This window comes from Pantherophis guttatus, chromosome 15 (assembly GCF_059756535.1).
Source record: "Pantherophis guttatus breed Tessera chromosome 15, ASM5975653v1, whole genome shotgun sequence".
Taxonomy (NCBI): Eukaryota; Metazoa; Chordata; class Lepidosauria; order Squamata; family Colubridae; genus Pantherophis; species Pantherophis guttatus.
In genome coordinates, this window is record NC_142077.1 from 3,352,790 (window position 1) to 3,380,588 (window position 27,799).

The window sequence follows — 27,799 nt, forward strand, 5'->3', positions numbered from 1 at the left end:
AAATGCTATAGCTATTGCGATTTGCCCTCCATCCGAACTAAGTGGCGATAACTTACGGGTCAATTTGGGAAACTAATCCTATAGATGGAGATGGGTAGAGATCTTGACTTAGTTCTAGACCAAGACATTTCAGCTTCGAGATTTATGCGGGACGAGATGCTATTAAGAACGAGGGCAGAAGCAAACCTTCTCCATGGTACCCCTTAGCCCTGAAGGAGTCCTAAGGTTAGACCACCCCCACCCCACTCTTCTTACGCAATGAAGGGAGCGTGTGTCAGGAGCAGAAGACAACAGGACCCATTGCTCAGGGTGTGGAGACATTGACTCATCTTCAACCGGTGTTTGTGTTGGCAATCTGCTCCTTTCTGGGTTTATTTCACCCCGCGCGTCAAATAAACCCCCATCACCGAGATGAGGTGGCACACACCATCAAATGCCAAGAAAACAGGAAAATGTCAGCCTTCGCATAATTCAACCAGGAGCTCTCTCGTTTGAAATCTTTTGCAAATACCAAGACGTCACTGCAACCCCTCTTATTTGATTTGATTTTTGTTTTAAACCGGAATCTCTGGATGATCCGAGGTACGTCCTCGCTTGTCCGACCTTAGAAGGAGAAGGATGGTTAACCTGCAGATTCTTTTTTTGGGGGGCGGCGGGGTGGAAGAATCACACAAGAAGGGTTTGGATGAGATAATCTGCTCCGAGTATCTTTCCTCTCTCCTCTCTCTCTCTCTCTCTCTCTCTCTCTCTCTCCCCATCGCTTCACACTTCGGTCTCTTGGCAGCCGCCCTGTTTAGAAAATTATACCAAGCTGGAGACATAAGGCAGACATTGCCAAGAGCTCTGTTTGCATTCCTGCTGAGAGCCCTGCCACAAAAACTGCCAGAACGCACCGCATACACACGGAGGGATGAGACACTTGTGGTTTTCCGGCGGGGTGGGGTGGGCTTTTCTTCCTGGGTTTGCCTTTTCTCCGACCCTTTGTGGGATGGTGGCCGGAGGCAGACGCCCATCGTGGAGACCCCAGCTCTGTTCTTCTGCAATCCAGGGTGGAGACTGGATTGGTGGAGATGCGTGGGGACTCCTGGGAGGGGCGGAGCCAGCCAGCAATTTAACTACCGGTTCGCCCAAACGAGCCCGAACCGGCTGAATCCCATCACTGAGAGGGGGTCAATCTACTCTCCAAAGCACCTGAAGGCCAGACAAGGAATAATGGATGGAAACTGAACAAGGAGAGATTCAACCTGGAAATAAGGAGGAATTTCCTGACAGTGAGAACAATTAACCTGTGGAACAACTTGCCACCAGAAGTTGTGAATGCTACAACACTGGAAGTTTTTAAGAAGAGATTGGACAACCATTTGTCTGAAATGGTCTAGGGCATCCTGCCTGAGCAGGGGGTTGGACTAGAAGACCTCCAAGGTCCCTCCCAACTCTGTTATTCCTATTCTATTCTATTCTATTCTATTCTATTCTATTCTATTCTATTCTATTCTATTCTATTTTCTATTCTATTTCCCATGCTAGTTCTTGCTTCTTCCTCTCCTTTTCCTCCTCTTGATCACATTCCTTGAGTGCAAAGTACTCGAAAGCTGGCCGAGTCATCCTTTTTTTTAACCCTCTCGAGACAAACGAATAAAGAGGACGACGGCGATGGGCGTCGTAATACGAGGACTGGTTTCTGTCCCGTTTGTGCTCAGCGGTCTGAATCAAATGATAGACTTGCCTCTTAGCCCTCAGGTGGGTCTGATGATCTCTAGGTTTCCTGCCTTTCCAGCCCTAGCCGGAAGTGCGGTACGACCCCCTCCAGATCTCTCGAGAAACCCACTGGATTTTAAGCTACGAAAATCAGAATCAAAGCCCATCCTATTGATTGTGGCAGAGGGGGGGACAGATTTCACTTCCTGTTTGTTACGGGCAAGAGCGAAGGGGCGCTGCCAGCACCCCCCATTCTGCTTATGGCTTGCGGGGCCGGTCGGAAATCTCCCCGACTCTTAGAAACATACGGCTACTCAACTGCAACTATAACCTTGCTCTAATTTGAGTTTGATTGCCTATTGAGAGTGCCTGATTATTCTTTAAGAGTCACTTTGGAGCGGAGCCTGAAGGTACAATATAAAATAATTGAAGGGAACGTAAAATCTCCAGCTGGCAGCTTTGTCAAGACAGTCAAGTGGAGGACTTGTCTTCCCGCCATGAATTCAGAGAAGCCCCAGATGTGGAAATGGAGCCCACCAACGTCTCCTCCTCCTCCTCCTCCTCCAGTCTCACCTTTTATGAAATCCGTTGGATCCGTAGAACGCCCCGACCCAAAACAGATATTTTGCCACTGAATTTCCTGGTGTAAATTTTGAAGAAAAAAATAAATAAATAACTCTCTGTAGATGAACCGGCTTCGGTTTATACGAAAGCGTAGCCACAATGGCGGCAAATGAAGGAGTGGCTTTTCTTCCCGTCCCAACAGATCTGCATTTGTTTGCTTATTTATTTATTTATTTATTTATTTATTTATTTATTTATTTATTTATTTATTTCAGGGTGGGGGCAGGGGGCTGTTGAATTGGGTTGGATTGAGGGCAGCTGTGTGTGGAAATGGTCCCCCCCCCCCAATCTTGGTTGATCTCTAATAATAACTTGGAGTCTCGTAAACTCCTTAATCCATCCCCTATTCACCTTATCCATTATTTTCCTCAACTTTCTCAATCAGAATACTAGACTAGGGATGCCCAATCTTGGTGATTTTAAGCTTTGTGGACTTCAACTCCCAGGATTCCCCAGCCAGATATTTTAAGACTTGTGGACTTCAACTCCCAGAATTCCCCAGCTAGATAGTTTAAGACTTGTGGACTTCAATTCCCAGAATTTTGGGAGTTGAAGTCCACAATTCTTAAAGTTTCCAAGGTTGAACACGCTCCTTAATTATTTTTGGGGGGGGTTCAAAAAAATATAAGACAGGGTCTTATTTTGGGGGAAACACGGTATCTGTCTGTCTGTCTATCTAAAATACCATATACAATATCAATATATCACCGATATGACAGCGTATATCACCATCTGCCTACATTTTAGCCTTTGGTTTCCATTCCAGAGAACATCTCTTCCCAAGTTGCCAGTTGTATTCCGTCGTGCATTTTTTTGTCTCTCTGTACGATTTAACAGTTTTATATTAAACTCAAGTTACGTTGGTGATGGGAACAACTTTGTAAAACCTCGAAGGACCAGACTGGGGACAGACCCCCATGGGAAAAAAACCACCTATCTATGTAATCACTAAGAGTTTGACGGCATATAATCAAAGGATCAATAAACAGATATAAGGATAATATTATGCACGCGTGTCTGGACACATCTATTCGGAGCCTCTCCACCTTCAGTTCCTACGGTAGATTCTTGTTCCCTTTTCGACGTTTCCGCGGAGGGATAATCAGATCTGCCACACATAGAAATGGATCTGTTGACAGAGAGCTGTTAGCACTTTACCGCGTCTTTGCCTGTAACCTTAAACAATTCAGCGCGTATTTCTTCCTGTGTCTCATCCTGTCTTCTTTGACAGCTGGTCTATTGCTTGTCATGCTTCGCTTTTCTAAATGGAATCTGTCCCCCCGAAGATGCTCTCCGCCTGCAAACGTTTCCACAATACCTCTTGTAAAAAGAGTTTCAGTCTGATCTTTCCTGGTTTTTATTTATTTATTTATTTATTTATTTATTTATTTATTTCACCTTCTTTTCGGGTTCCTGTTTGCGATTACCCTTTAAGAAGTCCTTTCTGAGCGGGATATTTTCAATATAACATCATTTCTCGTTATCTGACCAGGTGGCTCAGTGGCTAAAGACGCTGAGCTTGTCGATCAGAAAGGTTGGCGGTTCGGCGGTTCGAATCCCTAGCGCAGGTCTCCTGCGTGAGCAGAAGGGGGTTGGGCTAGATGACCTCCAAAGTCCCTTCCAACTCTGGTTTGTTTACTTTCATACACTTTTTGGCTACCCAAGGTTTTCACCCTATTTATTTATTTATTTATTTATTTATTTATTTATTCATTCATTCATTCATTCATTCATTCATTCATTCATTCATTCATACGCTAAATAAATAAATACCCTCTTGATAATCATGATGGTTTATTCTAAAACCCACTGGATGTTTGCCTATTTGAATTCCCGCCCCCCCCCCCCATTACAGTCCTCTACTTACAACTTCGTTTAGTGACTGTTCAGTTACAACAGCATTGGGGGGGAAAAGCGACTTAGGACCGTTTTTCACACCTAACGACCGTTTCAGCATCCCCCGTGGTCCTGTGAGCAAAATTCGGATGCTTGCCAACTGACTCATATTTACGACTGTTGTAGAGTCCCCAGGGTCGTCACGTGATCTCATTTTGTGACGTTCTGGACAAAGCGAAGTCAACAAGGAAAACAGATTCACTTAACAACCGGGTTACTAACTGGACAGCTGCAGTGATTCGTTTAACAACGGTGGCAGGGAAGGTGGTAAAATTGGAAGGAAGGAAGGAGAAGAGAAGGGAAGAAAGTAAAAAGAGAGAGAGAAAGGAAGGAAGGGGAGGGGAAGGGAAGGGAGTAAAAAAAGAGAGGAAGGAAGGGGAAGGGAGTAAAAAGAGAAAAGGGAAGGGAAGTAAGTAAGAAGAGAGAGAGGGGGGAAGGAGAAGGGAAGGGAAGGAATTAAAAAAGAAAGAAAGAAAAAGGAGGGAAGGGAAGGAAGTAAAAAAAGAGAAAGAGGAAGGAAGAAGGGAAGAGAGTAGAAAGAGAAAAGGGAAGGGAAGGAGGTAAGAGAAGAAGAGAGGAAGGAAGCAGAAGGGAAGGAAGTAAAAAAGAGAGAAAGAAAGAAAAAGGAGGGAAGAGAAGGAAGTAAAAAAGAAAGAAAGAAGGAAGGAAGAGGAAGGGAGTAAAAAGAGAAAAGGGAAGGGAAGGAAGTAGAGAGAGAGAGGAAGGAAGGAGAAGGGAAGAGAAGGAAGTAAAAAAGAGAGAGAAAGAAAAAGGAAGAAGGAAGAGAGGGAGGAAAGAAAGAAAGAAAGAAAGAAAGAAAGAAAAAGAAAGAAAGAAAGAAAGAAAGAAAGAAAGAAAGAAAGAAAGAAAGAAATTGATCCAAACGTCTAAATACCAAAAGTTTTCTACAAACCGCAGGTCCAACGCTTGCGTTACTATGGTGTTTTTGGATGCCTCCTTATTTAGTAAAAACGTTTGGTGGGTTGCTAAGATGCAAAACTGGAAGACAGAAACAATTGGGCCCGGTTTGGCTGGCAGAAAGAAGGTTTTGCAAAGGCAGAATAGGAAGTAAGTGGGCGCGAGAAAGACCCAGAGAATTCTGGCCCAAAATCGCCCCCCCACCTCCCCCACCCACGAGAAGAAAGTCCTCCTCCTCTCCTCTCCTCCCCTCCCCACCACCACCACACTCTCCCAAATTTGTTTTTTTTATTATTATTATTCTCTCCTTCTCTTCCCTTAGAAAAAGCCCAGACTGCCAAACGCAGGCACAAAGGCAGGGAGGGGGAAAAGGAACATTCTGCTTTAAAGCAGAGATTTCAGATTTCACTGGCCTCTCTCTGCTTTTCCCAAGCAGGAAACAGACCGTCAGCTGTGACTTGTGCTTCTGAGTTTCAATCCTTGCCCATTGTTGCTTTCTCTTTGATGCCTCCCTTTTATTTTATTTTATTTTATTCCATTGCATTTCTCTTCTATTTTATTGTTTATTTTATTTACTTCATTTTATTCCATTGCATTTCTCTTTTATTTTATTATATTGTTCTGTTTCATTTTTTTTATTATTATTATTATTTCACGGTTCTTCCCACCCATTTACAGCAGGTGCCCGCAGCCTTTTTTCGGAGGGGGGTGGGAGGGGGGGAGAAACCAAGCAACTAATCCAAGAGGAATGGAAAGAAAAACATTCGATATCCGTATCAAAATACACAGGGAGTCCTCAAACTTAACAACTGCAATGAATACCAGAATTTTTCCGGCCTCCAGGGGGAGTGGGGAAGGCTGTTTTTGCCCTCCCCAGGCGCCAAGAAAGCCTCTGGAGCTTGGGGAGGGCAAAAAATGGGCTTACTGGGCCCACCGTGCCATCGCGTGCCAAGATTAAATTAATTAATTTAAATTAAATTAATTTAATTTAATTGATTCAATTTATATGCCGCCCCTCTCTGAAGACCCACGGCGACTCGACGGCCTCCAAAGGCCCCTTCTGTGATTCCTTTTTTTTAACTCATCGCGGTCGTTTCCTCAGCCTCGGCGATCCGACGATGGGCAAGGAATGTCCCTCCGTTCCATTTTAAGTCCACAGCTCCGGTGTGACAGTCAAAGCCACCGAGGAGAAGAACCCCGTCTCGTGGCCCGTCAAAAGGCCAAACTTTGCACGATGGGTGCCATGTTCCCGACCACCTTGTTTTGTCATCGTCTTCTCCATGGACGCCCTTCCCAGCCTACAACCCTGGACGTCCGGAGAGCTTCCCCCTAAATCTGAAGCCCCTCAACCATGACGGGTTCCACGAAGTTCTCCGCCGAGACACCCCCCCCCCTTGAATTCTTCCTTGCTTTGCCGGTCTCCCAGCAGCTCCACCTTCTCTCCTGAACCTCCTTTGAGGCTGCCAGACATTCCCTTGGAGGCTGTGAAACCCACCCTCCCCCACATTTGACTGCCCCAGCTGGCATTTCTTGGAACCCTGCCCTGGGACTCCTGCCACGTCTCTTTTGTTCTCCGTGCCATTTGCAATTCCTTCCACAAGCCCATTCCATTAGTGGCCATTGTTCTCCCTCGCCATTGTTAATTCCAGCTTGCTTGGCTGCATTTCTCCTTCTCTTTCCCTCCCCCATTGCTTCCTCCTTTCCCTCCCCTCCCTTCGAACTCTCTTCTGCAAAGGTGTGGACTTCCTTTGACGTTTGGCCACGGTTTCGTTCGTCCCACCCAGGCTTGCGTCTTCTTGCCGTCGAGCCGGGGGGGGGTCCGACAACCTACATTCATCAGGCATCTCCCCCCCCTCCCCACCGTCTCTAAAACAAAACCCAAAATGCAAAATTCCTTTTCGGAGTTTTCAGTGGAGGAAATTTTTTTTAAAAAGGAAAAATTTTAGAGATGGGTTCTTTCTCTTCTCTTCCACTGTCTTTGCCACGTCCGCTGCCATTTGTCAGAAATGGCGTAGGATCTCCTGCTTGGGCGGGGTTGGACTAGATGACCTACAAGGTCCCTTCCTTCCAACTCTGTTAATCTGTATCTGTACCTATCCTAACTTTTTCGTCTTTGAGGGGTCCTTGGCACTCTCTGAGCTTGCTGGTTTTCCTGCAGTCCTTCCGTGACCCTAACTAGGGAACGTCATCGGTATTAGTAAGGAGTGCTAGTAAGAAGTGGGAGCAAGCCCCACTCCTTACTAGCACTGATGATGTCACCTACTTAGGGTCACGAAACAACTACAAGAAAAGCCTTGGTGGCACAGCAGACTACAGTGCTGTTAAGTAGTACCAGCTGCCTGCAATTATTGCAAGTTTGAATCTCACCAGGCTCAAGGTTGACTCAGCCTTCCATCCTTTCGAGGTAGGTAAAATGAGGACCCGGTTTGTGGGGGCAATAAGCTGACTTTGTATTTAAAAAAAAAAAAAAAGAACACCTCTTGGGAGGGGGGGCCGAAAGCCCTACTAAGCAGGCATATACGAAAGTATGAAGGCTATTGCTTAACGCATTGTAAGCCGCCCTGAGTCTCCGGAGAAAGGGCGGCATATAAAATGAATGAATGAATGAATGAATGAATGAATGAATGAATGAATGAATGAATGAATAAATAAATAAATTAAATTAAATTAAATTAAATTAAATTAAATTAAATTAAATTAAATTAAATAAATAAATAAACAAGGGACACCCCCCTCCTCATTTCAACCCTAAGCTGCAAACATTCTCCTTTATTTCTCCTCTTTCTCGTCATCTCGCCCCAGATATATGGGATCCTGGCCTCCTCCTCCTCCTCCTCCTCCATCCGCTGGCACCCCGATTTCCGAGCTAATTTGCACGCCGCGCTCAGTGTTTTGCACGTGGGCATCCAACGCCACCCGTCTGTCTGCCCGAGCTTTTATTCCCGGGTAATTGCTATGCGTTGAAAAACGCCTTGCAGCTGGAGTTAGCGGCGGAGAAACAACAGCTCTTGCTTGCTTTTCCAAGATTCTGGAAAGCTTGGGGAAAACCTTGTGCTCCCCTTCCAGGACTCTCTTCTCGGCTTCCTTCCTGGCCCTTGGAGGGATTGCAGTGCCAGCCAGGGATGAGCATTCAAGGAAGGTCTTGAAATTAAGAGTCAGGCATGGTGAAAACATCTGGAGGGGAGAGAGAGAGAGGGAGGGAGGGAAGGAGGGAGATGATGCTCGTAAGGTTGAAAAGAGGCTGAAGAGAAGAAAACCAGTATCTCCCCAGTGAGTCACGAGATACAAGATCTGTGAAAGAATAGAAGCTCAAAAAAAAGGGGGGTAGAGCAGCTGTTCTTTAAAAGAAGGATTTTGGGGTTGGGTTTTTTCTTTTTTTTGAGGGGGGGTGGGGGCAAATCCACCACCTGCATTCTCCTCCTTTTCTCCCATGCAAAAAAAAAGGCTTGCCTGGGTGAATTGGGAACAGCTTGGCTTCCTCGTCCCTTTTTTGGAAACCTGGAAAAGCTTGCAGAATGTGACGTGATCTTCTCAGGGACTAAAAAATGCGTCTTTTTTTTTTTTTTAACAGCCCCCTGGGTAAACCGGTGGTTTAGCCCCACGTTTGCGGATTTCTTTCTGAGGAAGCCCTGAGCATAAAATTATTATTATTATTTTTGAAGGCTGTGCCATCCTTAAAATTAAGCAAGGGACAAAGGAGGGAGGGAGGGAGGGCCAGGCTTAGCCTTTCCAATAGAAACGTGTCCCATACACTTATGACTGTAGCTTTGTTGCTTGTATCCTTACGATTTATATTGATATTGTTTCCTGATTGCTTATTTGTACCCTAGGACTATCATTAAGTGTTGTACTTTATGATTCTTGATGAACGTATCTTATATTTTATGTACACTGAGACCATATGCTCCAAAGACAAATTCCTTGTGTGTCCAATCACACTTGGCCAATAAAGAATTCTATTCTATTCTATTCTATTCTATTCTATTCTATTCTATTCTATTCTATTCTATTCTATTCCATTCCATTCCATTCCATTCCATTCCATTCCATTCTCTATTCTCCTTTCTCTTCTCTTCTCTTCTCTTCTCTTCTCTTCTCTTCTCTTCTCTTCTCTTCTCTTCTCTTCTCTTCTCTTCTCTTCTCTATTCTATTCCATTCCATTCCATTCCATTCCATTCCATTCTATTCTATTCTATTCCATTCCATATTTTCTATTCTATTCTATTCTATTCTATTCTGTTCTGTTCTGTTCTGTTCTATTCTATTCTGGTGAAAACATCTGGAGGAGGAGAGAGAGGGAGTGGGGAGGGAGAAGATGCTCGTCAGGTTGAAAAGAGGCTGAAGTATGGGACACGTTTCTGTCGGAAAGGCTAAACCTGGCTGGGGAACTCTGGGAGTTGAAGTCCACTCATCTTAAAGTTGACACGGTTGACGGACATTGGATCAACCAGTTAAGCTCTTCTGCCTTCATCCCGTTGCTAAAAGTCTTCATTAGACACACACACACACACACACACACACACACACACACACACACACACCCCAATATTATGTATATTACAGGATGGCCCTGACGCCACTTTGATGCTAGAGAAGGTTGGGTCATGGCCGCATGGAACGCCGTCCTAAGACAACCCCGTGCGCCTTTTTCCTCAGTGAGAAGCCCCTTCCTTCTCCCCTGATCCTACTCTTGGCTTCCAAAGAGATCCCATCTTTCCTCTCTGGAGAGAAATATCTTGTGTGAACCCAGCACAACCTGTCCCTCTGGCACCCCTTATCAGCTCTGGAAGTCAATTGTGTGTCTGTCTGTCTCTCTCTCTATCTCCCCCTTCGAATCATGAGCGATAACCATGCTTTGGCAGGCCCCAAAATGCCAACAGATGCATAGGATGGCGAGGGACAGGTGGTGCCGGTGCGTCAGGAACTTCCTCCAGAAACATGGCGACGTCTCTCCATCTTCCTCAAAGCATCGCTCTCCCTGCTCCGTTCCACAGAGCGGTGCCTTTCCAAGGTGTCTCAATCCCTTTTATCTCCAAGGCAAACACACACACACACCGAAGTTGTAGCTCAGCCACGGTCTGGTGTAGCAACAGGTTCCCCACACCTACTCAAGGTGGACGGGCTTTGCCAACTCCTACGGGGTTGAGCTGGGGTTGGCACCACAGGATACGCCCCTTTTCCCTCTCCCTCCCTGTTGTTCCAAAATTTGGAAGAATAGCCAGGGGAAGGGATTTACCCTGATTCTTGCTCCTTGCGCCAAGCTCCAACAAGCCTCGCCACACTGTTGTCTAAAAGTCTTGCCATCTCTTCCTCCTCCTCCTCCTCCTCCTCCTCCTCCTCCTCTCAGCAAATCCCACTCCCTTCTAGCACTGATGAAGTTACCTAGTTGGGTAATGAAACGCCTGCAAGAAAACCACCAAGCTCAGAGAGCCTCAAGGACTCTACAGTCCTCCTCCTCCTCCTCCTCCTCCTCCTCCTCCTCCTCCTCCTCCTCTCCGCAAATCCCACTCCTTTCTAGCACTGATGAAGTTACCTAGCTGGGTCATGAAATGCCTGCAAGAAAACCACCAAGCTCAGAGAGCCTCAAGGACTCTACAGTCCTCCTCCTCCTCCTCCTCCTCCTCCTCCTCCTCCTCTCCGCAAATCCCACTCCTTTCTAGCACTGATGAAGTTACCTAGTTGGGTCATGAAACGCCTGCAAGAAAACCACGAAGTTCAGAGAGCCTCAAGGACTCTACAGTCCTCCTCCTCCTCCTCCTCCTCCTCCTCCTCCTCCTCCTCCTCCTCCTCCTCCTCCTCCTCCTCTCCCAAGTCCTTGCTCTGGTCTTCACCTTCTCCGCCACGGTTCCCAGAAGAGGCTGCTTCTGTCCTAGCTGCTCTCATTTTACAATGCCCCACCAACTCTTGTGGCCTTGAAAAGGTTCCAGGGACTGTAATTAACAGCAGAAGACGAGTCTCCTGGAGTTCTCTGAACAGTAAAGAGCACTCTGTCGTGTTTTTTCCCCCCCTCCTCTTTTTTTTTTTTTTCCTTCTCCTTTCCCCAAAGCTCTCCATTCTTTTTTTTTTTTCCCCATAAAGATTTTTTTTTTCTTTTTTAAAAAATTCGGTTGCTAAGGCAGAGGCTGGTCTGAAAAACACAGTGTTCTTTCCTTTGGCTCTCTCTCTCTCTCTCTCTCTCTCTCGCTCGCTTCTTGTGTTTATGAGTAGGTGGGGTGGAAATAGCTTGTTTTCCACACAAATAGGTAAAAGGGAGAAGGAAGGAGGGAGGGAGGCTGGCAGGGAGGGAGAGAAGGGGGGGGAAGAAGAGAGAGAAAGAGAAAGGAGCCCTCTGCGACCCCCGGGGAGAAAAAGTGGGCCTTGAGCCGTCAGAACATCCCACGACTTCAACGACGTCAAAAATCGGGAAAGCAGAAGGCGGATGAGATGCTCCAGCCGGACACGAGACAAGAACGAAGCATCTGTGGCAGGAGGAAGGACAACCAGCGAGTAGCAAGGCTTCGTTCGAAGGTCAAGGCTTCGTACGGAGAGGAAGGAGAAGACAACATTCCTTTTCTCTCGCCCGAACAAGGCCAGACCAAGCGAACCACAGTCTTCTCTTCTCTCTTCTCCTCCTCCTCCTCCTCCTCTTCCCGCCCCGCACTGCGCCCGATCTCGCTCCTCTGCCAACGACGTCATTACCTTGACATCCGTGTGTGTTCCCAACAGCTCCGACGTTTGGCACGGCGTGTTTTCCCCATGTATTAGACACATTGCGCTTGCCGAGGAAAACAAAAGCAGCTGAGCCGTGTGGGAGGAAAATGAATCACTGGGGGGAAAAGGGGTGGGGGGTGGGGGGGAGCCCGAGTGGGTGCCTGTTTGCATGTGTGTGTGTGTGTTTGTGCCAGTGTGTCGGGAGGCTTGTGGGAGAGAGAAGGAGGGCTTAATTTTTTCAAAAGATAGGATGAGCCCGGGACAAGATGGCTCTTTGAGGTCCCAAGTTCCTACTTTGGAGACACGAAGAAGGTTTGGATGGAGCCTGGATCTGGAGAAGATGGATGGATGGAAGGATGGCTAGATGGATGGAAGGAAGGATGGAAGGAGAAGAGAACGACCAATTGCAAGGTGAAGGGATTCAGTTTTGGTGCTGATGAGGGCACCCTTAGAAGATCTGAAAGACCAGGTTAGATCATCACTGAGGAATTAATTCTTTGTGGTCGTGAAGAGTTGACAAGGACTTGATGTCTATCAGTCAATCAGTGCAAAGCCCCAGCTCTCAGAAGAAGGAGAAGGCTTTGATGGAGCCTGGATCTGGAGAGGAAGGAAGGAAGGAAGGAGAAGAGGACGACCAATCGCAAGGCAAAGAGACTCAGTTATGATGGGGGCACGTTTGGAAGATCTGAAAGACCAGGTTAGATCATCATGGAGGAATTCTGTGTGGTTGTGAGGAGTTGATAGGGATGTGATGTCCATCAGTCAATCAGTGCAAAGGCCCAGCTCTCTGGAGAAGGCCTTCCTTCTGGGAAAGATGGAAGGGAAGAGAAGAAGAGGACAAGCAGTCAATCGAAGTGGAACCTGAAGGACAAGTTTGGGGACAGTTCATCGTGATGAAGGTCCAGCTATGTGTCTCAAAGATGCCCCCTTTTTTTTTATTTGAGGAAGAAGAAAAAGAAGACGTTTCGCTTCTTATCCAAGAAGCTTCATCGGTTGTAACTGGGGGGAAACTATGACCTGGATGACCGAGAGTCTCCATAAACATCCATCTATGTCAGGGTTGGGGAACGATGGCCCCTTTATGACTCGTGGACTTCAATTCCCAGAATTCCTGAGCCAGCCATGTTCAGAATTCCATGCTAGCTCAGGGATTCTGGGAGTTGAAGTCCACGAATCATGAAAGGGCCATCGTTCCCCATTCTGGCTCAGGGATTCTGGGAGTTGAAGTCCACAAGTCATAAAATGGCTTAAAATTAACAGTGACTTGACAGCACATATTCGAACACGATTGCGAGTTCACAATCATTCTCACATGACTTTGGAGGCTGTTATTTGACTTTGCAGCACGTTGCTTTCCTATTCTTTAAAAAAAAATTATCCAAAACTCACAAAGTCAGGTGGCACAGGATGTTCGGTACAGAGGTCCATGGTTACCTTGCTCCCTTTTTACGTTAACACACACAAATACATGTAGCTTCATTGGCTACACTGACTATCATAAGGACTAGCAGCTTGCTTTTAAAGTTTGGGAGAGGCTCATTGACAAAAACATCTCCGTGAGTGAAATCGGGAGAGAAAGAGAGCAGGGATATACAGTTCTTGTTCTTAAAGGGCTATAAGAAGAATGATTGGGACAGAATTAGAGGGAATTAGGATAAGATTTGCGAATTTTACTCATCTCCCCCCCCCCACTTCGGTTTTTATACATTTTTTAAAAGGAAGGAAGTACAAAGAAAAAGAAACCGAGGAGGAAGCTCTAAAAGTACAAGAAAGGAGAAAACTAAAAGAAAAATAGAACAGGAAAAAACGACGATACACCAAAGTGAGTTTCAATCTTCTTTATAGCTATTATAAAAATTTACTTCTTACTGTAGGGTTACACTATAATTCTCGTCCCTCTATTATTTATCCTGTCCAGTCATCAAAACCATGAATCACGAATGCATTTTTTTTTTCCTGTTTTACACAAAATGTCTATAAGGGGTTTCCAGTCAGTGATATTTGTCTTCTCTCTCAACAAAAAAAAAAAGGCAATTTAGCCATCTCAGCAAGTTCCCTCGTCTTCTTTCATTGTGGGTAGAGCCAAACCTTTCCATCTTTGTGCACATAATAATCTCGCTGCCATTATCGTGTTCAAAAACAGAAACCCATGCCTTCTCCCCAACTGTTTCTTCGCTCTTCCCAATTAACCTTCCCTACTCCTGTCATTTTAGCGCTCTACAAGTAAGCTCTTCCCAAGGAGAATAATCCACTCTAAAGTACTGACTTGGCTGGGGCATTTAAAACCCTTTCCGAGTTTACCCTTTTATTATTATTTTGCTTGCCATTTTACAAAGACGGGAGTAGGGTTTTTTTTTTTCCCCCCTTACATCGCCTCAGCCTAGAGAGGAAAGTCTCGGTTACATTTTACCCTTGGAAATTAGAAAACTTTCTAAAAGTATGCCACCTGCTTTAAAAAATAAATGGAAAAAATGAACCAGGGTGCAGAGAAGAGCATACGACGGCCGTGGCCAGGGGGGCCTTTTATCAGGTTCGTCTGATTCGCCAGTTGCAGCCCTTTCTGGACTGGGACGCCTTGCGCACGGTCACTCACGCCCTTGTCACCTCCCAGCTGGACTATTGTAATGCTCTCTACATGGGGCTCCCCTTGAAGAGCACTCGGAGGCTCCAACTGGTCCAGAATGCGGCCGCGCGGGTGGTCACTCGTTGTGCCCACGTGACACCCCTCCTGCGCGAGCTGCACTGACTCCCAGTGGTCTTCTGGGTGCGATTCAAGGTGTTGGTCACCACCTTTAAAGCGCTCCATGGCATAGGACCCGGGTACTTCGAGACCGACTTCTGCCACCAATAGCCTCCCACCGGCCAGTTCGCTCCCACAGAGAGGGTCTCCTCAGGGTGCCATCGGCCAAGTTATGTCGGCTGGCGACACCCAGGGGGAGGGCCTTCTCTGTGGGAGCCCCAACCCTGTGGAATGAACTGCCCCCGGAAATACATAAGATCTCCGACCTCCGGGTATTTCGCTGTGCACTGAAGACCCTGTTGTTCCGCCAGGCCGGGCTATCAACATAATAATTTTAAATTGGGGTATTTTAAATTTCTGGGGTTTTAAATTGAGCCGAATTTATTTAATAATTTTTAATTTTTAATTGATGTTTGTCTTGTGTTTTTAAATAGGCTGTACACCGCCCTGAGTCCTTCGGGAGAAGGGCGGCATAGAAATAAAATTATAAGAATTATAAGATAAGATAAGAAAACTTTCTAAAAGTATGCCACCTGCTTTAAAAATAAATGGAAAAAATGAACCAGGGTGCAGAGAAGAGCCACTAAGATGATTAGGGGACTGGAGGGTAAAACACAATCGGTTCGGACCGGTTCAAGTGAACCGGTAGCGGTGACACAAACTGGGAGAAAAATGTGTATTATAGTTAGAGGGCTTGGCGTTTGTTTGAACAGGGCAAGTTCCAGGCTGGAAGAGAGGAAGCCCCCTAGGAGAAGCTGGCCGGCCTCCATCGAATCGGTTTCCTTTTGGCCCAGCCTTGCCCTTTGCTAAATTTATAGCTTATCGGATTCCCCCAGGAATGTTAACCCTACCAGCCACGGACGGAGGCCGATCCGTCCGAGCTACACCCACCAACACCAGTCGTGTCTCTGCGGGGTGTGAGCGAGCTTTGGCACCGCCCGAGCTTTCTGTGCAGCGAAGAAACCCTTGCGGTAAAAATAAAGCTTTTTCTAAAAATGACCCATCCACACACACACACACCCCTCCCCGGCTATTTTAGAATCCCGGAATAGCTTTCCCTGCTGCTGCTGCGTTATCTCCGGCCTATTTTTAATTCCTCAGCAGAGAGAAATTGTCTTCGGGTCTGTTTTTCTAAGTGGTCATTTGTGGCCATTGATGAACTGGGATTCTTCATTATGGCCTCTTTGTTTCTGTACGGCAAACAAAACCGTTGTGTTTTCCTGGTAGGTTTTCCCAGCGTACCTGAAAGAAATTACAGAAGAGAAATCTCTCTGTAGAGCACCTGTCCACTTCTGCAATGTTATACATGTCCCTCCTGATTTTCAGCATCTAACTTTTGCTGCACCGTTTCCTCTCCAGCTGTAGGGAAATCCCTCGGGTTTTTGGTACTAATATTATAGCTTCCTTTTATTTTTTCCCTCCTCCTCCCTCCCCTTCATTCCTTTCTCTCCTGCTGTGCTTCTTAGCACAATCGTTCATGATATTTGCCGGCCACAGTGGCTGCTCGTTTCCCAAAAGGACAGGACCCAAATCCCTTCAATCAGTAGCTTATTTTGTCCCTCATTACACCCCATAATCGGGACGCAGTGGCTCAGTGGCTAAGATGCTGAGCTTGTCAATCAGAAGTTCGGTGGTTCGAATCCCTAGTGCTGCGGAACGGGGTGAGCTCCCGTGACTTGTCCCAGCTTCTGCCAACCTAGCAGTTTGAAAGCAGGTAAAAAAAAAATGCAAGTAGAAAAATAGGAGCCACTTTTGGTGGGAAGGTAACAGCATTCCGTGCGCCTTTGGCGTTGAGTCATGCCGGCCACGTGACCACGGAGACGTCTTCGGACAGCGCTGGCTCTTCGGCTTTGAAACGGAGATAAGCACCGCCCCCTAGAGTCGGGAACGACTAGCACATAAGTGCAAGGGGAACCTTGACTTTCTTATACCCCATAATGACATTTTCTTTTGGGAAAGCCATGAGAGTGACAGTATCATTGTCCCTTGGTTAACCCTGCTTATCCTTCTCGCACTTCCTAAATAAACACCTTCAGTTGCTCTAACCAGGGAATCCCTTCTGCCAAACAAAAACCCAACAAAATGAAATTCATTGGTGAAAATTTCATTTCATTTAATTAATTCAATTTATATGCCTCCCCTCTCCGAAGACTCAGGGCGGCCTTAGAAGGTTCTACATTTAGGCCAGAAAAACCAAAATGCACAGGTACAGTATAGGTGGGACCTCGCTCAATAGTAGTAACTGCGAGAGGGATCTTAGTGGAGTCTTAGTGGACAACCATTTAAATAGGAGCCATCCGTGTGCAGCAGCTGCCCAAAAAGCCAACACAATTCTAGGCTGCATCAACAGAGGGATAGAATCAAGATCACACGAAGTGTTGATACCACTTTATAAGGCCTTGATAAGGCCACACTTGGAAAACGGCATCCAGTTTTGGTCGCCATGATGTGAAAAAGATGTGGAGACTCTGGAAAGAGTGCAGAGAAGAGCAACGAAGAGGATTAGGGGACTGGAGGCTAAAACATACGAAGGACGGTTGCAGGAACTGGGTATGTCTAGTTTAATGAAGAGAAGGACCAGGGGAGACATGATAGCAGTGTCCCAATATCTCAGGGGCTGCCCCAAAGAAGAGGGAGTCCAAAGCCCCCGAAGGCAGGAGAAGAAGCAACGGATGGAAACTCATCAAGGAGAGAAGCAATTTAGAACTAAGGAGAAATTTCCTGACAGTGAGAACAATTAATCCGTGGAACAACTTGCCACCAGAAGTTGTGAATGCTCCAACACTGGAAGTTTTTAAGAAGAGGTTGGATAACCATTTGTCTGAAGTGGTTTAGGGTTTCCTGCCTAGGCAGGGGGTTGGACTAGAAGACCTCCAAGGTCCCTTCCAACTCTCTTACTCTATTCTCTCTCGGTCCACTATCCTCGTTGGTTTTCGTGTCCTGCATGTTGCGAAGGCCTTTTGGACACTTTCCTTCCCCCCCCCTCCAAGTTAAATTGACGCCTGCGCACCCAAACCTGTGTTTCCGAGAGCACAGCGGGGGGTGCCCCAAAGACCTTCCCCTACACCCACCCACCCACCCACCTACCCCTTGCAAGCCTCCCCTTCGGCCTCCCAAATTGGAGAGCGGCCCTCCCCGCTTGCCTTCTACCTGCCCTGCTGCTGATTCCCTCCCCCCCCCCCACCCTTCCTTCGGTGCCTGAACAGATTGGATGTCATTAGGCACAGCTGAGCTCAGTGGGGGAAGACAGACACATATGCGTGAGTGTGCACACACACACACACACACACATTCTTAGTAAGAGCAGGGAGAACAGCAGACCGGAGGCAGGGGGGGGGAAAAATAGCTTTTTGCACCCTGGAAGAGACGTTGCTATTCTCTCTTCCTGGCTCCTGGCGGCCTCCTCTAGTTGCCCCACCTGCAAAAAAGACTTTTGGGGGGGGTGTTGAAAAACCCCTGCCCTTAACCTGTTAAAAGACTTCCTCATCACCCCTGTCGGCAGAAAATGACAAAAAATTGATCCCTGCCACCATCAGTCCAGTTTTGGGATTCCTCCCAAGTTACCAAGGTGGTTTATGTCTGATTGTCTGTCTGTCTGTCTGTCTCTGTCTGTCTGTCTGTCTCTCTCTCTCTTTCTCTTTCCCTCCTTCCCTCTCTCTCCCACCTCTCTCTCCTCTCTCCCTCTCTCTCTCTTTCTCCCTCTCCCTCTCCCTCTCTCTCCCTCTCTCTCTCTCTCCCTCCCTTTCTTTTCTCCCTCCCTCCCTCTCTCTCTTTCTCCCTCCCTCCCACTCTCTCCCTCCCTCTCTCTCTCTTTCTCCCTCTTTCTCCCTCTCTCTTCCTCCCTCTCTCCCTCCTTCCCGCTTTCTCTCCCTCCCTCTCTCTCTTTCTCCCTCCCTCTCTCCCTCTCTCCCTCCCTCTCTTTCTCCCTCTCTCTCCCTCCCATTCTCCCTCCTCCCCGCTTTCTCTCTCTCTCTCTCCCTCCCTCTCTCTCTCTCTCTTTCTTTCTCTTTCATTCTCCTCCCGCATTCTCCATTTTCTAGATTCTAAGGGTCGGTTTGCATCTCTGACCGCCTGTGTGTCTGGTTAGCTTAAAAAGGTCAAGCGTCCATGCTTGGCAATCTGTCACCTGTCCTTGCCTTCCTCAGCCCCTGCCCCCCAAAATGTCCAGCCCCTCAAGTCTTCTTCAGTTCAAGCCGGGCTAAGCATTTAACTAAGCCAATTGCACATCGTAGGCCGAAAACCTTCCGATTCAGAAGCATCAAACCTTCAAACAGAGAAGTCCTCTTGGCCTAGTTTGGTGTCCCCTGGCGCAAAGGGGAGAGAGCGACGGGAAAATGGGACATTTTAAGTTTAGCTTTGTTTTCCCTTCCTGCACCACACTATAAAAAAGAGGTTGAGACTCTAGAAAGAGTGCAGAGAAGAGCAACTAAGAGGATGAGGGGACTGGAGGCTCAAAGATACGATGAACGGTTGCAGGAACTGGGCCTGGCTAGTCTAGTGAAGAGAAGGACCAGGGGAGACAGGAGAGCATCTTCCAATATTGGAGGGGCTGCCCCAGAGAGGAGGAAGGGGGTCAAGCTATTTTCCAAAGCACTAGAAGGCGAGACAAGGAATAATGGATGGAAACTGACCAAGGAGAGATTCAACCTAGAAATAAGGAAGGCAGAATTTCCTGACAGTGAGAGCAATCAACCCATCGAACAGAAGTTGCCCTCAGAAGTTGTGGGAGCTTCATCACTTAAAGCTTTCAAGAAGAGACTGGACTGCCATCTGTCAGAAATGGTGTAGGCAGGTCTCCTGCTTGGGTGGGGGGTTGGACTAGATGACCTACAAGGTCCCTTCCAACTCTTGTTAATCTGTATCTACCATTATACTGGGAAGCACATGTGATGCAAGGATAGAGCTGAACCACTTTGCCATTCAGATGAATTCCATCCTCTCTTTCTCTTTCTCTCTTTCTCCCAGGAGATTTTCCAGGCAGCAGATCAGGAAGAAAAAAAGCGCAGAGGAACAGAGCTTCCAGGGAGGCAGCAGAGCGCAGAGTCTTTTGCGGCTAACCGTCAAGGGACGGTGCCAGGGTTTTCCGTAGCTGGCTTTTCCCTTGGCTCCCCTCCACGGGTGAGTTTGCGGCCAACTGTTATCCAAGGGTCCTGAGACAAGTTCCTTTTCCCACAGTCCTTGTCGTTTAGGGAGGTCAGAGGCCGGTGCTTTCAATTAGGCGGAGTGGCTGGCCGGCTCTCCGTTTCATTTTTATTTTTTATTTTTATTTTTTTGCTGGCCCCTTCCTCTCGAATCCATGGCGCCCTAGAAGAGAATTGCTTAATTCCAATGGGAAAAAAACCACATTGGAGAGCCTGCTTCTCCCCTACAGTCATTGGGAAGTGGGACCTGCAACCAAGCGGGTGAATTTCTAACCTCTTGCTGCCACGATCGGTTCCCAGAATGCCCCCTAGGGAATTGAATTGTGGGGCCTTGTGGGAAAATGGAAAGGAGAATTTCAACCAGCTGTTTTCCAGGATTGTTGTTGTTTTATATATCAGAAAGGTTGGCAGTTCAGCGGTTCGAATCCCTAGTACAGGCCTCCTGTTGGACTAAATGACCTTCAAGAGCCCTTCCAACTCTGTTACTGGAGAGAGAGGGAGGGAGGGATGAAGAAAGAGAGAGAAAGAGCGAGAGAGAGGAGATCCACTTTGGAAGGGCTGAGTAACTTGAAAGGACAGACGGAAATCCCCCCAAAAATGCTCTTTTTCATTGAAATGACTCTTTCATCAACAGCAAAGCTGGGAGGCCGTGGCACCGGCTAAATTTAGTCCCGAGGTCGTACAAACACACCGAGTCCTTATCCAACGGGTTGTTTTTTTTTTGGTCTCTTTAAATGTCTCTCTCTCCCACCTGTCCTCCCAGCGATCCTGATGCCATGTCACCGGCCTGAGCTGGGTGGCACCAGATCAAAAATGCACCCAGGATTTTTTTCTCCTACCGCAGCTAGTCCTCAACGTATGACCGCAATTGAACCCAAAATGTACTGAAGGTTGCTAAGTTTGAAATTTTTAAAAAGTGAATTTTGCCCTATTTTACGACCTTTCTCCAGTGGTGGGATTCAAATTGTTTTACTACCGGTGCTGTGGGTGTGGCTTGGTGGGCGTGGCATGGCTTGGTGGATATGGCAGGGAAAGGATACTATAAAATCTCCATTCCCACCTCACTCCAGGGGAAGGATACTGTAAAATCTCCATTCCCTCCCTGCTCCAGGGGAAGGTTACTGCAAAATCCCCATTTCCTCCCCATCAGCTGGGACTCGGGAGGCAGAGAATAGATGGAGGCAGGGCCAGTCAGAATTTTTACTACCGGTTCTCCGAACTACTCAAATTTTCCGCTACCGGTTCTCCAGGACTGGTCAGAATCTGCTGAAACCCCACCTCTGCCTTTCTCACCACATTTGTTAAGTCAATCTCTGCCGTTGTTAAATTCGTCACACGGGTCGTTAAGCGAATCCAGTTTCCCCCAGTCTGGTTTTTAAAAAAAAAAAACCAGGAAGAGGGATTAGAGCCAGCGTTGGCCAATTTTCCTGTTCCAAAGTGAAAATATTCCGGTAGAAATATTGAAGGCTGGAGTTTTGAATTTCTTGCATTTTTAGAGTATGCCTTTCCACTGAACCGGTCTAAACGCTCCTCCGTTTCAGAACGCCTCCAGGTCCCTTCTTATTTAAAATTAACTGCTTGGTTCTCTGCCAAAGCTCCCTAGAGAAATAATGGTAGAAAATCGGGGGGGGGAGGGGGCTGTGCAGTACAGTTTCATAGTGTGGGGTTATTCCCCCCCCCGCCCTCTTTTTAAAGTCCCTCCTTCTGTTTAGCGCCAAAAGAAAATTCACCCATTTTGGCGGAGGCGGGAAGGCGAAATATATTTTAATCCCTTTAATATTTTAAAATTTAATTATTTCCAAATTGGGTTAGCCAGCCTGACAAGCATGCTGCATTCAAAACAGAGAGCCCAGAGGCGGCTTTAGGAATTAGATGAGAAGAAAGAGAGAAAAATATGACTTTTTTTTTTTTTTTTGCTTTAAGGCGAGAAGTTGAAGGACCGACATTCCATTACTCCGTCTGTCTGCTGAATTCATTTAACATCTGTGGCTTAAATGGAATAGCTCTAAAGAGACCGTCTGCAGGCTGTGCTTGGCTTGTTAAGGGAATTTCTCAAACCTGATCGGGCTGTTGCAGTGGAAATAATGCCAGCTCACTAAAAGCTGAGTTTGCCCTCCTCTGCTTGGGTTGTTTAGGAGCGAGCGAGCGAGCCCAACGTTGGGCTTTGTCGACCGCGATTGACGGCTTTTATTTATTTATTTATTTATTTATTTATTTATTTATTTATTTATTTATTTATTTATTTTATTAAATTTCTATACCGCCCTTCTCCCGAAGGACGCGGGGCGGTGAACAGATGAACAAGATAAAAACACATAAATACAAAAATTTAAAATAGATTAAAAACGACTTAAATAATTTGGCTGAATTTAAAATACCCCATCATTTAAAACAAATTAAAATTTATATTTAAAATTTATATTTAAAAGGGGAGAAGATTTAGGCCAGGCCAGCTTGATGAAATAAAAAAGTCTTAAGCGCGCGACGGAAGGTGCGCGGATCCGGGATCCTCCGTATCTCCGGGGGGAGCTCGTTCAGATCGTAGGTGCCCCCACAGAGAAGGTTCTCCCCCTAGGGGCCGCCAGTCGACATTGTTTGGCTGACGGCACGCAGAGGAGCCCCTCTCTATGGGAGCGTACTGGCCGGTGGGAGGCTATTGGTGGTAGCAGGCGGTCCCGTAGATAACCAGGTCCTAAGCCATGGAGCGCTTTAAAGGTGATAACCAGAACCTTGAAGCGCACTCGGCTTAGCGGGTTCATAGAATCATAGAGCCCAAAGGGACCTCGGAGGTCCCCTATAAGCCGGATCCCTGCTCTGTGCCGGGAGAAGTGTTTCCGGCAGCTGGCTGTCTATCCTCTGTTGGGCAACCTCCAGCGAAGGAGAAGGCAAACCCCTTCCTGGCGTAGCCTGCTGCATTGGCCAGAAATCCCCTCCTCACATTTAGCGCGGAAGTCCTTCCTTGCAGGTTTAATCCATTGGTTCTTGTCTTCTGGGGCAGCAGAGTTGCATTCCTTTTGAGCAAGAGTCCTTAGGTACTTGAAGATTACCATCAGATCTCTCCTCCGTGATCTCTTCTATAGACCAAAAGATCCCCAGATCCTTTAACTATTCCTCCTAGGGCAGACGTGTCCAACCTTGGCAACTTTAAGACTTGTGGACTCTAACTCCCAGAATTCTTCAGCCAGCTTGGGGAAGTCCACGGCAGAGGTGGGATTCAGCCAGTTCGGACAAGTTTAGGCAAACGGGTAGTTAGCGACCTGCGGGAGGGGGGGCTCGCCCACCCACCCAGGGGCAATCCTGTCCTATGTCGCTGTGTTTTGTGACGCCGCACGCACCCGCGGATGACACGTGAGCGAATTGCCATGTTGTTTGACTTTGCATGCATGTGTGGATGGCGCGCGAGAGCGAATTGCCTCCAGAGCGCCTCCGGACCACGGGGGAAGCAGTTTTCGCCCTCCCGGAGGCTCAAGAAAAGCCTCCGGAGCCTGGGGAGGGCGAAAAACACCTCCCCCTCGCTGTGGTGCAGGCGGCTGACTAGGCGACGCCCACCATGGCTACGCCCACCCAGCAACCGGGCAGCGAACCCGTTGCTTAAGGATCTGAAGCTCACCCCTGGTTTCCCATCCGAGGAGAAGACGGGAGTAGGGAAGTTCGTTGGGTTTCCTTTGCAACTTCAAGGAGAGGAAAAGTTGGAACCAGCCAAATTTGGATGAGCTGATCCTCTTAACTCTTTGATATGGGAGCTTCTTATTTGTTTTGTCTTGCAAGGCAGGCCAATCTCCACGTCAGGAAGAGACCAAACGGAAGAGTTACGATTCTTCTCCGTGTGTTTCTCGGTATACTTTTAATCGCGCTTTCTATCGTCTGTTGATAAAAACCTTGGGAGATTGGTGGAAGACTGCTGGGCCTGCTTGATCTCAGTGGGAGGTACGGCTGGGGTACCTTTCATCTCCAGATGTTGCTGAAAATGCCCAGAAGTGAAACACTTGTAATTAAGTATGAATCTTTTGTCTTTTCCCCCTCCCCTTCCTTCCAGTTGTCTGCCGAGGGTTTACAGCAGACCGAGGAAGGAAGCGCCTTCCGAGCCTCTTGTAATATTTGGAATGGCCAAGAATTCAAACCAGGCTGAAACCCGACAATATTTTTTACCATCTCCAGTGGATCGCAAAATCAGCTGGAGGTACCAACAAGGAAGGGCAGCTGAATTCTGATTTGTGAGGTCTTCAGTTACCCCTGCTTTCCAAAGACCTTTTTTTTTTTTTTCAACCCTTGTCAGCTTCCTGGGTGCAAGTAGATTTCAGGGGCAGGCATATATAGTTGTTGCTTCCGGAGTGTCAGCTTGCGCCAACGTTGTTTAGCTTTTCGGAGGTTGAGGTTGGCTCAATGAGTAGATCACCTGAGTTGAGTTGGCTATAAGTCTAAGATTAACTTCAAGACGTGCCATGTCTTTCAAAAAGAAGCTCGCTCAATCGTCGGTTTCCGGGCAGCTCCAGAAACCCTGCCAAGATTGCAGTAGCCAAACTGGGTTTTGCGGTGCAGCGGTTAGACTGCAGGATTGCAATCCAGGCTCTACCCGCTGCCAGGAGTTCGATCCTGACGGGCTCAAGGTTGACTCAGCCTTCCATCTTTCTTGAGGTGGGTAAAATGAGGACCCAGATTGTGGAGGGCAATAGGCTGACTTTGTAAACACCTTAGAGAGAGCTGTAAAGCACCGTGAAGCGCTATATAAGAGCTGTTTCTATTCTATTCTATTCTATTCTATTCTATTCTATTCTATTCTATTCTATTCTATTCTATATTCTATAAGTCTAATTGCTATTGCTATTGAGCATTGTTTTCGAGAATTAACAAGCTGTGGGATTGATACGACATCTGGTTTGAATAGAAGTTACTCTCTGAGTCCTTCCATGTAGGCCCGTGATGGCGAACCTGTAGCACGCATGCCAGAGGTTGCACGCAGGGCCCTCTCTGTGGGCACGTGTGCTGTCACCAGCTGCTTTTCTGGTTTTTGCATGCCAGCCGGCTGATTTTCGTGGGCACCGGAGCACCGGAAAATGGCCTGAAAACAGCCAAAAAGCAGGGCATTTTTCAGGCCGTTTCTGGCAGTTTTTCAGACCGTTTCCAGGCCATTTTTCAGGCCATTTTTGGCCTGGAAAAACAGCCCCAAAAATGACCAAAAACAGCCAAAAAAACCAGGCAGACACGCACCAGCCAGCTGGTCATCGGGTTTCCGGTGCTTCAGCGTATGCACCTGCACTCACGTTCCGGTTTGGGCACTCCGGTTTTCACATATCACTGCTGTAAGCCGATGCGGGAATGGGTGCGGCAGGAGCAAAGCAAACTTGTAGGAAGCGAAAACGAGGCCTCGGTCTGTCTATTCCACAATCAAAGCCGGCACAGCTGGCGAAGTGGCACGCCGGTTGGGGCCGGCGGGTAGCCAAAAAAACTTTTGCGAAGGCACACTGTGAAACGCGGAGTGTAAGCTGCTGATGACGCAGTGTCTTCTAGAAGGATGGAGTCAGCTGGCAGCCGTACCTTCCACGGCTCCGAGGGTTGTCTCCGGCCCCGTTGTCATCGAGAGGAGCACAGGTGGTATACGCACCCTGGAAAAGACCCAAAAGGGGGGCCACAGATGGTAGGAGGGGAAAGAAATAAGAGCTCACTGCGTTGTTTGGGGACTCGGAAAAAGCTGGGGTGGCAGCCACAGCAACTGCAGCTCAGATTGTCAAGGCCTCTGTGTGTGTGTGTGCGTGTCTGACTCGTATTTATGACGGTTGCAGCCTCCCAGGGGAGATCACGTGATCCCCTTACACGATCATCTGACCAGCGAAGTCGGTTGAGGAAGCCAGATTCACTTAAAAACTGAGTGACTCACTTAACATCAGCGGTGATTCAATTAACAACGGCGGCAAGAAAGCTCGTAAAACGGGGCCGAAACTCACTTTTTTAACCACTGTCTCGCTTTGCAACTGAAATTTGGGGCTCAATTGTGGTCGTCAGTTGAGGACTACCTCCTTGTGAGGCCTGGGTCGTCCTAATTTCAGAACCTTTTCCAGAAAGTTTTGGGACTGGCCAAACCTTTTTCTAGGGAGCTGCTGTTGATTAATTCTGCTTGTCAAAGTTTCTTATTAGCGTTATTTATCGTCATTTATCTTATCTCCATCTATTCATCCAGTGAATATCAGAATCTTTAGCAAGGTGGATAAAAATTGATGTGTTTTTTTAGAAAATAAAGTTTAAAAGTTTAAATTGGATTTTTTTTTTATTTAAATCAGATTTTTTTAAAATCAAATTTATTTTAATAAAATGCTTTTGGAGTAAAAAATCTATCTAAAGATAGTTTTTCTATTTAAGATAACATTAATAATTGAGTTGATTCAGCATGTAATGGAGCTTAGTTAGGTAGAATGAGGCTGTATATTCTGCAATATTGGGATTGTCAGTGAGTCAACAGCAGGTCCAAGGAGGAGCCGCTGTGGGACAGAGATGACAGTTGCTCTTTAAAAATTATGATTTAAACCGAGTTGATCAAATCCACCCTGATCTTTAGGCTGAGCTTTACTAATAATTCATGTTCTTTATTCCAGGCTCTTTATTATTGCCATTATTACAATTGCTACTGTTCATGATCCATTCTTGTTCAGGATTGATTCCTAGGGTGTTTGCTGTAGCTTCGCTCTGTTTTGTTTTGAAACTTGTCTGCAAGTAATATTGATTTTATATATATACATACACATACATATATATACATATACATACATATATATATATATATATATATATATATATATATGCAAAAAATTAAAATCTCGGGTGTTTTCCTGCGTCATGTTAAATAAGTTAGTTAAAATGTTTAAAATTCTGATTAAAATCCTAGCTTAAAATCTTCCAAAAATCCTTACAGAGCACTCTGCGAGGTCCTTTAAAACCTTAGCTAAAATCCTACCAGTACCTTACAAGTTTTTCTTTCTAGCAAAGTTTCGACAGGCTCACAACCCTGTCATCTTCAGGCTCTTGTTTAGTTTAGAAACTATGGGTTTCTAAACTAAACAATATATATATATATATATGTTTTCTGAGGTTTTCGCGGGTGTTTGTATGTAGGTCTTTGGTTATTTGGGTTTTCTCCCGCGTAAAATTGGAGGTGTCTTGGCAACGTTTCGACGAAGTCTCATTCGTCATCTTCAGGCTGGTGTCTTCGGCTTCGTGCTTCTAGCGTGTGTGTGTGTGTGTGTGTGTGTGTGTGTGTGTGTGTGTGTGTACAGTTAATATCTCGGGTTTCTTCCCGTGTAATGGCAAACATATCCCTAGAAGGGTAGCAGCGACGTTTCGACAAAATCTTACATAAACATATACATATACATATACATATACATACATACATACATACATACATACATACATACATATATATATATATATATATATATATATATATAAAACAATATATATATATATAATTACAGGTATATATATATACCTGTAAAGACATGAAAAATATTCGGAGGGGGGGGGAATCCAAGCACGACCACCTGCCTCTTAACAGCCATAATCAATAATTCGTTTGCAGTTTGTTCAATAAATTGATTTAAATTTGAGAGCAGTGGCTTAACTGTACTTCCCCAATGCTTTTCACCTTCAACCGAATTTATCTGCATCGAACCACACCCTAACCCAAGCCAGGTTGAATTCTTCCTGCAGAAAAAGCGAGTCAGGATTAAAACTTCAGTTTGGGTCAAACTTTCGTGTGAACCCAGTTCTGGGGTTTAAAAGGGTTGGAGCCAGCCCCCATTGCCCCATCATTAAACAGCCCCATCATGGAAACTGGGCATGGCTAGTCTAGTGAAGAGAAGGACCAGGGGAGACATGAGAGCATCTTTCAATATTTATGGGGCTGCCACAGAGAGGAGGAAGGGGGTCAAGCTATTTTCCAAAGCACCCGAAGGCCAGACAAGGAACAATGGATGGAAACTGAGATTCAACCTGGAAATAAGGAGAAATTTTCTGACATTGAGAGCAAGCAACCCGTGGAACAGGAGTTGTGGGAGCTTCATCACTGGAGGCTTTTAGGGTCCCTTCCGACTCTGTTAAT

At 46.6% G+C, this 27,799-nt stretch overlaps 1 protein-coding gene across 3 annotated transcripts in view; it reads left to right on the plus strand.

Annotated features, from left to right (window-relative positions):
• MORN1 (MORN repeat containing 1) overlaps positions 1 to 27,799 on the plus strand; it is a 145,015-nt gene that overhangs the window by 101,385 nt on the left and 15,831 nt on the right. Inside the window, exons 14-15 of one of the 3 annotated variants that reach the window (XR_015730060.1) lie at positions 13,545 to 13,648; positions 19,532 to 19,684. The gene's annotated coding sequence lies outside the window, so the exon portion shown is untranslated. Of the gene's footprint in view, positions 1 to 13,544; positions 13,649 to 19,531; positions 19,685 to 23,743; positions 23,888 to 27,799 lie in introns of those variants that run through there. The other 2 variants (XR_004592481.3, XR_004592479.3) reach the window with 2 other exon arrangements.